Source organism: Ciconia boyciana, chromosome 12, assembly GCF_034638445.1.
Source record: "Ciconia boyciana chromosome 12, ASM3463844v1, whole genome shotgun sequence".
NCBI lineage: Eukaryota > Metazoa > Chordata > Aves > Ciconiiformes > Ciconiidae > Ciconia > Ciconia boyciana.
The window spans coordinates 22,000,139-22,012,455 of record NC_132945.1 but is presented as its reverse complement, the minus strand read 5'-3'; the positions used below and the strand labels follow the sequence as shown (position 1 = coordinate 22,012,455).

The window sequence follows — 12,317 nt, the reverse complement described above, 5'->3', positions numbered from 1 at the left end:
CTGAGCCAAGCAGCTTGTTTCACACCTTCAAATTTAAGGGGAACAGTGTTCTCCTCTGGAAAACGCAGCCCAGAAGTTGCAATAAAGCAGACACAGATATGTCAATCACCACGGATGCAAAGCTGTGAAAGCTTCCCAGAGAAAAGCATTTAGTATCCAATACAGAACGGTCAACTGAAAATCCTACCTTGCTGCTCCCTGCAGCATGCCTGTCTGGAGGGCTGCCCCATAACGCAGCCTGTGAGTAATACCCCTGGAAACTCAGTATACGCAGGAGAGAGAACAGTACAACAAAGAAGAAAGTCCTTATGAAAAACAACAGGATTTTCGTAGCTATCTTATGATACTGTGTGCTAATTTGCAGCTAAAAACATTGAAATTCTACTAAAGCATCCCCCAATGTAAAGACAGAGCCAGCAAGAAACAAGTGCTGTGGTCGGCAGGAAAACCCAGGGAGCCTTTGGAGGGCATATTCCTCCATTAATCCTTCGGCTAACGTGAACTTAATGCTGAGATGAGAATAGATCTGTATTACCTTTGCTGGGAAGGTAACGCCACATGAGATGATCACGCTTAAGAGGTTGCCATCCTGCGCGTAAGGGGTTTGACAGGTTAGATGAGCTTGGTTAAACTGCATCTATCTCTGCAGCCAACACTACACAGGTAAGCGATGCAATTAGCACTGCAGCTTCCTGACTTTTCCTCCAGCCCTAAAGTCCAGGCAGGTTCTTTCAGCTGAGCTAATTTGGAAGAGCCTTCAGCACACCACCTTCAGACTTCCAGATTCATAACAAGGTATCTTCATCAGACGGGGTTTTAGCAATCTCCAGGAACGCAAACAGAAACACATCTCTCTCTCTCTCTTTTCTGCAAGGTATTCTGCCCCCCCATGCTTTCTGCTACTGTGTCAAATTAGCCTCTCTACAAAGGCTCTAGTTTCCTCCCGTGTTGCACCCAGAATGAAGTTCAAGGGTGAGGCGAACCCAAAGCGTTATTCCCCTGGTTGCCCATGCACAGCTCACAAACTGAGCCCCAGCACGCTCTGGGGCTGCGTCTGCTGTTGACGGTACAGTACAGTCCTTCCCCTGCCACCGAGACGTCATCTCCTCGCTCCAGAAGCACCTCTGCAGCAATGTCCAGCCGTACTTCAGAAGGTCCCATGGCCTCTCTGGACAGTCTGCTTCACCTCACAGAACGATGTCCAGTCACAAAGGTCACACCTGAGACATTACTGAGCTGAAAAAGGCATCTCACCGTTATACATCATACACGTGCTTCTTTCCAGCGTTATTTCAGGATACTACAAGACCCTCTGGCTATGTAAGGGAGGATTTCGCAGGGGGTTTCTGTGACCAGATCTGGGATCTCCGCTGTACCTTCAGCACGGGTACCCGCAAAGCGGACAGGCATCCCTCGATGATGCTCTGCCCCACTCGGCCGAGTCCCGCCGTGGAAAGGTCTTTTCACAGTCAGACTGCGGATGACACCACGTAGACCACCAGCAAGCCCTGGTCTCCTGAGACTGGCTTCTCACCCACAGACAGGCTCGTGCCTCCATGCAGACACCGCCTACATCCTGACAGCAAGTACAACAAGCCTACCCCAGCTGCCAACAAGACTCTTTCTGCTTTTATTTGATTTTTCTAAATATTCTGTGCAGCAGAACCGAGTTTCTCTGTACAAATCGTAGGTGCTAGAAAACAAGATGTTGAAATGACTTTGATTACACTGAAAGAATATCCTACTGTGTCCTTAGGGAAAGGAGAGAGGAGAGAAAACACAATAGAAAAACGTATTGGCTCCTATGTAAACCCTACTCTTACACTGGGGCCTAAATAAATAAATAAATAAATAAATAAAAAGCAAGCCCCCCAACAAACAGGAGGAAGGTGACTCCAGCTACCCTACCCAAGAAGATTGCCAGCAAAGCCACAAAAGAGGAACGAGGCCCAAAGCCGGAGCGGAGCTGTGCAAGGATGCTCTCCAGACGGAGCGATCCGGCGTGCGGCAGGAGCGCGAAGCTCTGGGCTGTGGCTGCGCAGCCACTTACGCCCGACATAAAATGCAAGCTGCCATGGGAAGAGACCGTTCTGTTTGATCACATTTTTTCCAAATATCTGAACATTTTCTTTCTGAGTTCTTAATATTTTTTTTCCCCTAAATTTCTCATGGAGCTTCACCAGCTCCGCTTACAACAGCGCCTGTCACCCCATCGGGAAAAGACAGCAGGCACGGATTAATTTTTGAGGAAAGCTGCTTTCGTGCCAATGCACTTGGCAATAGAGAATACAAGAAGAGCTATCCCAAAAACGCAGTATTTATGAGAGGAGTGGTTTCTAAAATTGTTTTCACTATGGATACCAAGAAGCACCACCTGATTCCTGACTACTCTCTGGGGCACATGTTTTTGTACGATTATTTTTAAAGGTGACTTGAGCATCTATTTCACAGAACTCCTATCTCAAAGCAAAGCAGTTCCAGCTGGACATTCAGCACAACCGTTTTCCAAGAGTCACTGCAGAGAGTTTGCAAATGGAAAATGCACTTTTATACCTACAGAAAAAATAAAATGTTGCCTGCAGAAACAGAGAGATTCTCTCAGTGCGATTGTGATTCTAAGATTTAATTATCTCAGCACAGAACTGCAGGTATCAATGCTTCAGAGATAAAGAACAAACAAGGCAATTATTCCCAGAAGTCCTCCTTTTTCCCCTCTAACAATCGCAAGGGTTACAAACATGCCAAGGTCAAAGAATGTGTAATAAAGAAATTTATTTCCAATTGGAATGCACAGAAACCTTGCACTATAATGGTGGAAGAGCAGTGGTGTGAAACTCAGCAGAGCCAAGATTAATGCATGGCTAAAGATCATAAAGACTATCACAGAACCGTGTCTGAAATGACAAGGAATAAAATTAACAAGCACCTTTCCAACCAACTCAAACTCTTTACCCCTACAGTTTCCCGCTGAGCTGCATCACACACGCCCAGCCCAGAGATCTGCCATCTATTAGACATATACTGTACACATTAGAGATGGCTCCAAGCTGTACAGTGGAGCTCTGGATTTGAACTTCTCTGGGGTTTGTCCTCTCTAATGTGAATGGATTGCATTAGAGAGCAGAGAAAAAAAACCCCTGTACAGCGGCAGCCTCAGAAGCTTCTAAAAGCAACGCAGGACTGAAACGCGTCGCTCAGGTCCCCGGACTCCTTCCCCAATTCTTCGCGCTATCCTAGGGCACCACATGAAATGTTTGTTTGCGGGCACCTACCCCAGCAGCACAAACTGGAGCCACACACGCCACGAAGAGGGTGGAAGCATTAGGCAGCAACTCAGATCCCTGCTTGTCGTTCACACGGACAACGCCGGCAAGTTACTGTCTTGAGGGCGATGTCAGCAAGCCTCCATCGTCTTATTTTTCTGCAATAGCAAATCGTAGTATTTTCAGATCTAGAGGCAGGAAAAGTGTAATTTGGTCTAAAAAAAGGGGGAATTACCCTACGTGCTCCAGTGGCCTCAAACCAGGTGCTACATCACCATGCTACAGCAAATTGTTCATGGCTTACAGCACAAGGTAAAATGAAAGGCATCCTTAAGTGAAAATATGATTTCAACAGTTTCAAGTTTTATACTTCAGACTTTTTAAAACCCCCGCAAAAAATATTATAATTTTTCTTTTAAACAGATAGACGTTTCCTTGCTATTCCGCTTGCAACGACGATATTTTACTCAGACTTTCCGGGTGGTCTCCCTCTCTGTGAGAGCCCAAGCAAGGAAGTTTTTGCCACCAAAGTTATTTATTCGGGAAGTTTTTGAAAACAGCAACACACACAGTAAAACCGTAACACTTTATCATCATGTGCAATTTTATGCAAAGCATGCGTATTTACGACAATAGACATGCACCTGCTACATAACCGTAGACCATATTTATAGAAATATTTGAGCAGAAGGATGTTAAAATACACTATACACGACTTTAAACCTTCAACCCCCAAATCAGACAAGTACAACCCAATTTTGCAGGTGGAAATTAAGTGATTTACCAAACAGCGCAGAATAGCAGAATAAGGAGTTAGACATGGATATCCAAGCTTCCAGTCCTTCCAGCCAGTAGATATGCCCTGAAATGATCACACCGGGCATGACATTATACACGCTTCCCGAGCGCTTTGGCTAGCCTTTGCTAGAGACGGTCTGCTGGGCTGACTCCCTACGGCTGGTTTTATGTAAATGATAGGAAAAAATGAGGGTGGGATCATTTTGATTTGGCTGTGTGCATTACAACTTGCTCACTGACACATGCATAGTCTTTATGCTGTGTTCTCAACTTTTTTTAAAATTGAAAAGTCTGGATTTCTTGCAAAAAATTCCACCCATTGACTACTCTGTGTTTGGCAGTGAAGGCAAAAGCAGTAAACAGAGGATGGGGAAAAAAAATTTAGGTTGGGTGAAAAAAATACTATCTTCATTCCAAATCATAATTTTACTAGAATACTATTGCAAATTAAAACACCTAAAATTAAATAATAGTTATAATTGTTTGAACTTTGCCAGTCTTTCCCACCAACATGAAGCCAGCTCCTAAGCCTGGCTCCCAGCAGGCTGGGGCTGCAGCCTGAGCCCAGCAATCCCTCCGAGCCTCACCAGGCACCTCAGCTCTCTGCAGCTCACAGCCTGGCCAACACCCCACTAACAGACTCCTCCAAGGACTCCTCAGTATGCAGTGAGCAAATTCAAGCAAAGAAACGCAAGTTTTTAGCAACGAGGAAGGGAGAAAATACCACGGTATCTCCTAGGGCATGGGAGGGATGCACAAAGCTCAACCACTGCTGTACAAGTCTCTGTTTCTGCTATTTTTTTTTTGTGCATGCTACAAATTCTACAACACAAGCAAGCAAACTATCAATGGATAGCAAACCTCAACTAGAAGGCAACAAGCTCTTTTTTTAGTTGAAATCCACCCTCGCTGGCAGAAGGACTGAGTTATCACCTCTCCCAGGCACAGTCGCAGGGCTGCCAGCCGTGGTCACGTTCACATCAGAAAATGTCCCACCGCACCGAGGACAAAACAAACCAGAGAAGAGTGGATGAGGCAAAGAGGACAAGGAGAAGGACTGAAAAGGACAAGGAAAGGTGAGAAAAAGACGTCGGCAAAGGATGCGCTGTACTGAGCTAGCGTCCGCTCCGGCCACAAATCAACCCGCTCACCCTGCACAGCCAGGGCGCAAAACGGAGGTGTAAATCACAGCGACGGGACTGCAAAGTGACTCACTGTCATATTAGTGCCGCCAGCGCCGCAGACCTCCAGGCGGGAGGCTCTGGCTCCGTTATGTTCTTTGTATGGGGGCAATCACAGAGATGCCACCACCATTACCACCAAAGTGAGAAGGTAACGATGCAGGATGCACCAAAGCCTGGCTGGAGAGCTAAGAGATGAAGAGTAGTACTTTCTACCGCTACCTTAGCCAGACCTTGGTTCGCAGGGAGAGATACTTACTCCTAACCGAGTCTCTTTTACTACAGCGACAATTCTCCACTTCTCCCTGGGGATCAGCCGCACCGAGCGAGCTCTCTCTCTTGTTGTTGTTGTTGCAGCTGCTGTTAAACTGTGCTCGCTGATCGATTCACGCCTGAAAAAACTTCAGGAAGCGTGCGCTCCTGGACGAGCCCTGCCAGGAGGGAGGACCTTCCGCGTCCTGCTAAAGAAAAGCTCCTTTGACACCCTCTTCCTACACCATGGGGCAGTTCACACGACCTCTGGGCCAGGGAGAGATGGAGGGGGGGGAAAAAAAGAGTGAAAAACCAAGTTCTCCTCGTTTTCTACCTGAACTGCTCTTTGTGCAGAGATCATTTTGGGTGCAATGCCTCGGCCACGCACAACCACGCTAGGCACTCTTAATGAACCAAGAATCTACACCAATTTTCCGCTTCTTATTTTTATCTTTACGAAGAGGCGAATATAGAAGATCCAGGTTTAGGTTGCTGGTTTTCAAACCTCAGGTCGCTAAGAACATTTTTAAGCTGCACCAGTCGGTAGGCATCACCATTCCCCTTCTCGGGCCATTTTGCAAACGTTGCCAAGAGGAGAGTGCTTTTGCAGATGTGAGCATATCATGCGAGCCATCTCCTTGCCGTAGCCTCCGACTTTGCTTGGCTCTGGAGGGACAGGGGGAGACCACAGCTGCCCACCACAGTCCAGGGAGCAATAAGGGAATAACCATGAACAAATTTTGCATTGCCCCTCAACGGTTTTCTCGAGGAAAAAGCAAATGATGCACAGAAATTAACTGTACCGGTTCGCAACTCAAAGCAGTTTCATCCTAGGATAAAGATTTCCTACCGACTTATAGACTGCTCCACAGGTACTGCAGATAGGCATGTTTTTCATAGATTAACACGGAAAGGCAATGTCTGATACGACAATAACAGTTCCTGGCACTTTCAAAAGGGTCCTTTACAACCCCAGTTCCAGACGTACAGCGGTTTTTCCAGCTGCTGCACAAAACAGCAGCATTTTCACCCGCTTACAACAGCCCTGAAAGTAGACAGGCGCAAACTCGCGTCTGCCTGAAACCTCCTCTCTTCAGCAACATACTGCCAGATACAGAGCTGACCTGATGTTTCCAGGAGTGACTGAATAGACGCGTTTATTTTTGTTTTCCGGAGGGATTCCAAGCCTGCCTGCCCGCAGCCCCCCGCAGCACACACACAAAGGAGGGAGGAGGACCACGGCTTCTCCAAAGAGAACGGAGTTCCTGAGCTCTGAAATAGCACAGCGCAAAGGTCATGTCATTACCGCAGCGGTTGGTGACCAGGGGAGAACAGCTACGGGTTAAAAAAAAATTGGAAAATAAATGCATTTGCTAATTCATTTTTATTCTGTATGAAAATGTAAATTGGGTGCAAAAAATAAAACAAACAGAAGAGGCCTAATTATTTATACAGGCATTTTCATCAAACAATGAATAGCACGCAGCAACCTTCTACATCAATTAATAAAGCTGGCTTCTGCAAAACAAAAGAGTTACACCATGTGCCCTAATTATAAAATCCAGCCTGGAGATGCCTTTTTTTTTTTTTTCTTTTCTTCCTCCCCCCATACACCTGGCTTAATATATACCCACTGCATTCCTGAGCTGAGGACGCTCGTTAGCCCCACTCTCTATTTACAAATTCATTACTGTACTGCATATTTACTAATGTCTCTGGCAGTAGGAGTGGTCATAATGCAGCACTCCGAGGCAAAACAGCAGCTAATTGAACGCAGGGGCTGGGGGGGGACGGAGAGGGGCTCTGCCTCCCTTTCTCTGTGCAGGAGGCAGCTGCTTCCACTTAAGCTTAGCACATTTCACGAGATGAGGATAAAATAGAAGCTATTAGATGTTTGCATTAGATTCCAGGGAGCCACCTCTATGGTTTTTTGCATTAACAAAGCATGCTTTACAACATGTTTCTTCACGTCTTACCTTGGGCTTCACTTGATCAAACATCATTCACCTCCGTAACATATGTGACCAAACCGGCTAATGATGAGCTGTCACCTTTTCGATGAATCAGTGCATATGCCTTCTGAAAACAGACACGTCAAAAGAAGCCCCAGTGCCTTGCAGCTTCACGCGCATCCCCGGCGCAGGGTTTTCGGTCTGCCTCAGAAGGGCTGGTGCAGCAGAGCAGAGGAGCCAACAGCGTCTCCACGCACGCAGTCCGTGCTGAACAGCCCAGGCGTTAAGTGCATTTTGTCCCCAATTCAATAGGGCTTGGGGTGCAGGGGATGCTGCTTGTTTATTTTTAAGTCGCAACAACAAAAGGCAACATATAAATTGTTAAAACCCCTCTGAGGCTTTAACCACAAGTTAATGAATGTTTTATGAAGCAATCACTTTGCCAGTGCACAAACCCCAAAACTACTTCAGGGCTTTCTCTGGGGCTCAGCAACACGTGGTTTGACCCGGGGCGCTCGGAAAGGGGGCCATTAAGCCAGAACACACTCCTGCATTGGGGTCACTCTGCCCTTTAAAAAGCCTCAGTGAAGCTCTCCCTCATTCTCATCTAAACAAACACAAAACACACCCGGGAACTGAGAAAATGCCTCAATTCACATTCTCAAAGCACCTCTCCCTCCTCCCTGCAGCTCACAGGTGGGGGAGATGCATGTGCCTGTGTTTCCCAGGAGGGACGAGATCTCACCCGAGGAGGTAAAAACCTGGCAAAACAGGGCAAGGAGGGCATCCAAGCGGAGGAGGACACAAGCCATCGTGTCTGGTAATGCGCGTTAGTATCTCTGCGCTAACGTAGCCTACCACGGGTAACGCCGGCAGGGAAGAAGCAACAGTCGCGTTTACGCTCAGGACAGTGGTACCAACCTCCAGGGAGCCAGGTCCATCTTCGGATGCTCATCTACCGCTTCTGCTCCTCTCCGAGTCCACAAAAGAGATCGGCACCGCCAGGGCTCGGCAGCTTCTGCTCAACTAGGGCAAGCTAAAAGCTTTGGGTGCACCCATTCACCCACCTGTACAAATGGGTTACGACGGTCACTTACGAGGACAGAGCCTTTTGAGGACTATTTCTAAAAAGGACGGCTCATATTTTGTGTTCGGGGTTGCAGAACAGCTAAAAACGGTGGTGATGTCAGATGAGCATTTATTCACACAAATGGAAAAATATTTCTGTAAAATAAAACTATATACGAGAGACAGGTTCCCTTTGGTCTCTTTTAGCAGCACGAGGCAAGAGACTGATAAATTAATTTTTAAAATTTCACGCTAGAGAAATCATACTCATTTAATAAATCTGGTCTAAACATTAATCTAGAGAAAGTTTAACATGCTTTAGGAGTTTGGGGAAGATTACTTTAAAACTCAAAGTGTATGTTTACAGATTATGTTCCATTTCTCAACAGGTAGGATAGGCTGGCAAACGGCAGCAAAAATGATGACTGTACTTGGCTGGTGCCTTACTGAAACCATCCGTGTTTCCTTTGGATCCTTACAAGTCCTTCATCCAGAAGGCAGGCACTGCAGTGCCAGTAGTGCATGTGGTACTTTCCACAAGGCACAAAAATACAAATATAGGCATGCAATTGCAATTTAAATCTGTAAGAAAAATTGATTTTTGAAACTCACACCAAATGTAATCAGATACTATTGAAGTTCAATTATTCTTTGTTATGTTTAAAAAATTTTGTTAATATGTACTTGATTCTCCTAGAGAATATCATTCAATTAGAAAGCTCTCCAAATTTCAGAACTGATGCTTATGTTTAGTCAGAGAAAATGTTCAAAAATGTACTTGTCAGCTCATGTTGCATAATAGACCATGTTTCAAAGGAAAGCAAGTTGCACACTCAGTGCCTGCAATTACAAATTACCAACATGAGTCATGTTTTGGGTTCGATTGCACGTAGGTGCCTTCTGCCCTAAATCTGAGTTGCCAAAGTTTAAACAATAGTTTTTTCAACGGCACTTGCACTGACAACAACAACAAAAGCCAAACACCAACAGAATACCTGGTAGAGGCTACAGAACAGAAAACATCCACTTCTCCCTATTATCTTGACATTGCAATTCCAAGAAATAATGGAAAAACAAAAGCAGCTCATGAGTTGCTTACTCCTAACTCCAAAGCTGGCCCTGCAACACGGGTCTGCGCCAGTGGCACCAGCTGACTCCCCACGTCCTCTCCACACCAATGGGCCAAATCGATGCTCGGGTGCCACCACATAAAAGCCAGACACATTAAAAACCAAGACGACAGCGATGAGCGTCGGGTCCATTCTGCCAGTAAAGGAGTTCACTGATTTGCAGTCCTCAATGTACGAACCTCAGTATCACCAGCAAGAATAATCCTTTCTTCTTCCTTTCCATCCCCTTGAAGCCTTCTTCAGAAGTTCAGGACACGACCACGGAACAATGTCGCTGTTAGCCAGAGAAATATTAATACGTAATCACTGTTAGATTGTACAACCTGACGCCAACCCCCTACCTTCTTATAGACTCTGTAGCGATCCATTAGTAACATTTATTAGTGTCCTTTAACAACTCCTGTCATGATTCACTTATAAAATAAATCATTTTAATTGCAATTCCCTGCCTCCTCAGGAAGATACAGCTCATTGACAAATAAAATCTAGCTACTGAACAACAAGACCTTAGCTGTGACATTGTGAGCAGTGAAATAACACTTGGAGAACAGATGTATTCCAGAACCAAATATCCCCAAGGGAGCTTGGATGTTAAAAGCAACAGCACTTGCAATTTTGGATATACACATCTGAAACGTCCTTCTAGGCTACACCACAAATTTCACAGGTAAGAAAAACGAAAAAAAAAAACCAACAAAAACCCGACCACCAAACAAAACCCCTAAGTGCTAACCAGATATGTGATTCAGAGAGGAGAGATGCTACAAACAGGGCTGCTTTCTCAGCTAGCAGCATGACTTCTCCTCTTTGTGATTTACAGATACTTAAAAACAAGTAGGTTAATGAAGCAACAATACACTGACTGCAGAGCGCTGATTAATACAAACTTCAGAGCATAGTGATCCATGAGCCAATTCAGCACTAAGGCAATGTCCAAGCGGTTTGGCTGGGCTTATTAAAAAAAGAGGCCTTGAAAAAGTTACAAGAGCATCTATTTAATAGTATTAACTAAATAAAATAATTCCTGAGAAATAACTGTATGCATCTCCACCATATGCAGAGTAAAAGAACATGTGGATAGCTTACAGTACTCTACTTTTCGCTCTGCATTTTGATTTTGGCTTGCTTCAGTATTTTCACTATTAGCTTTTTAATAGATTAATTTAGAAGGAGCTTGGTCCACCAGATTGATTGCACAATTAACCATCAGGACTCTAAATGAGCCTCTGACACCCCCTCTCTTTGCCTCAGTTTCCTTTTCTCTAAGGTAAAGGCAATACCCCCGGCTTGGGGGTTAACCACAGAAATGCTGGGGAAGCATTTTGAATGCCTAAAAATGTGTAATGTCACTTTCTGTTAGGAAGCACAACAGCATCCGCTCCTCACCCAGCAGGAACAGAAGCCCGCACGCTGCCGGCAGCTCTCACCGGCACCTTGACTCCGAGTCTCCCGACCCACCGGTGGGCCTGGCCAGAATCGCTTGGTTGGGAAGAGAAGAGGTTAACAGAAAATAAGATGCAGAAGCATCTTCAAATTCTTCAAGGGGATTTTTTAGGTGGCAGTGATGACTTAGGAAGGCTCCAGACCGGCAGGAACCAGCCACCCACAGCCAGGAGCGGTGCAGGATCACGCCATCTCGGCTGTTTGCACTACCTCAGAAGCGCACTCGGTCCAAGCCTAAGCCTACACGCGTGCAATCCAAGCACCGCTTCCCAGAGCTGCGTCTGAACACCTGATGCCGTGCCCTCCTAGAAAAAATGTGCCGCTGGAGGAAGGAAACCATCCGGCTTCCGTCCTCACCTCCAAAAACTCATACATTTGTATGCACCCAAGCGCTGTGGTCCTTCCAGCTAACCACAAGATGCTGCAGCAATATTTTACATTTTTGGTTTTTTTGCAACAACAAAAAAAGTCAACGAATGTGCCATTTCTTATTTGTACATTGGTATTTCTACCTGTCACCTGAAATGAAGATTTCCTGAGTCACACCAAATAAAAAAGAGACAGAATTGAAAGGGAGGGGCCTTCACCAGCATAAGACCATACGAGATCATTTTTTTAACCAGCTTCTCCATCTCCGACAACGGCGTAGCCAAGTCCAGAAGTGTTCTGAATTGCACGATGGCTGTTTAGCAGTCAACGATACCCTACTGGAGGTCTCAACCCAGTTCTTAGTGAACAAATGGTTGTATAAAAATAGCCATTACCTAAGACGACCATTTTCATTTCAGGACAAAAGAACATCAGGCTGGAAATTGCAGAATTAATCCCTTGAGATTGCAACCCACCACAACGTCTTATATTTAATTTGCAGTGGAAAAAAAAAAAACAAAAACAAAAACACAGTGGCAACCAAGAACAAAGGACACATAATAAGAATTAATTTCAACATAAGTACCACTGAAACACAGGGCAAAACCGCACCCTCTATTAAAAGTGAGACCAACGGCTACTGGGCATCAACTGAAAACAGAGGTGCTCGCCTTGTTGCTGCTTGAATTGTTATAACCTGGCTTCTTTGCTATCAGACTCAGCCTGGGATGGAAGGGGGAACAGGCACCCAACACAGAGATGTCAGGGTGCAAGAGGGGAAACTCTGCTCTGGTTGTGTTTTGCTTTCTTTACGAGTGATCTGCAGGACAGCGAGCGTTGCTCCAGCATCAGTCTTCTGCT

At 45.5% G+C, this 12,317-nt stretch overlaps 1 protein-coding gene across 7 annotated transcripts in view; it reads right to left on the bottom strand.

Annotated features, from left to right (window-relative positions):
• The window catches only part of NEXMIF (neurite extension and migration factor), a 175,225-nt gene that overhangs the window by 87,852 nt on the left and 75,056 nt on the right, over nt 1–12,317 (bottom strand). The window contains exon 1 of one of the 7 annotated variants that reach the window (XM_072877074.1): nt 3,273–3,293. The exons of the other annotated variants lie outside the window; for them this stretch is intronic. The gene's annotated coding sequence lies outside the window, so the exon portion shown is untranslated. Of the gene's footprint in view, nt 1–3,272; nt 3,294–12,317 lie in introns of those variants that run through there. 7 annotated transcript variants of the gene reach the window in all.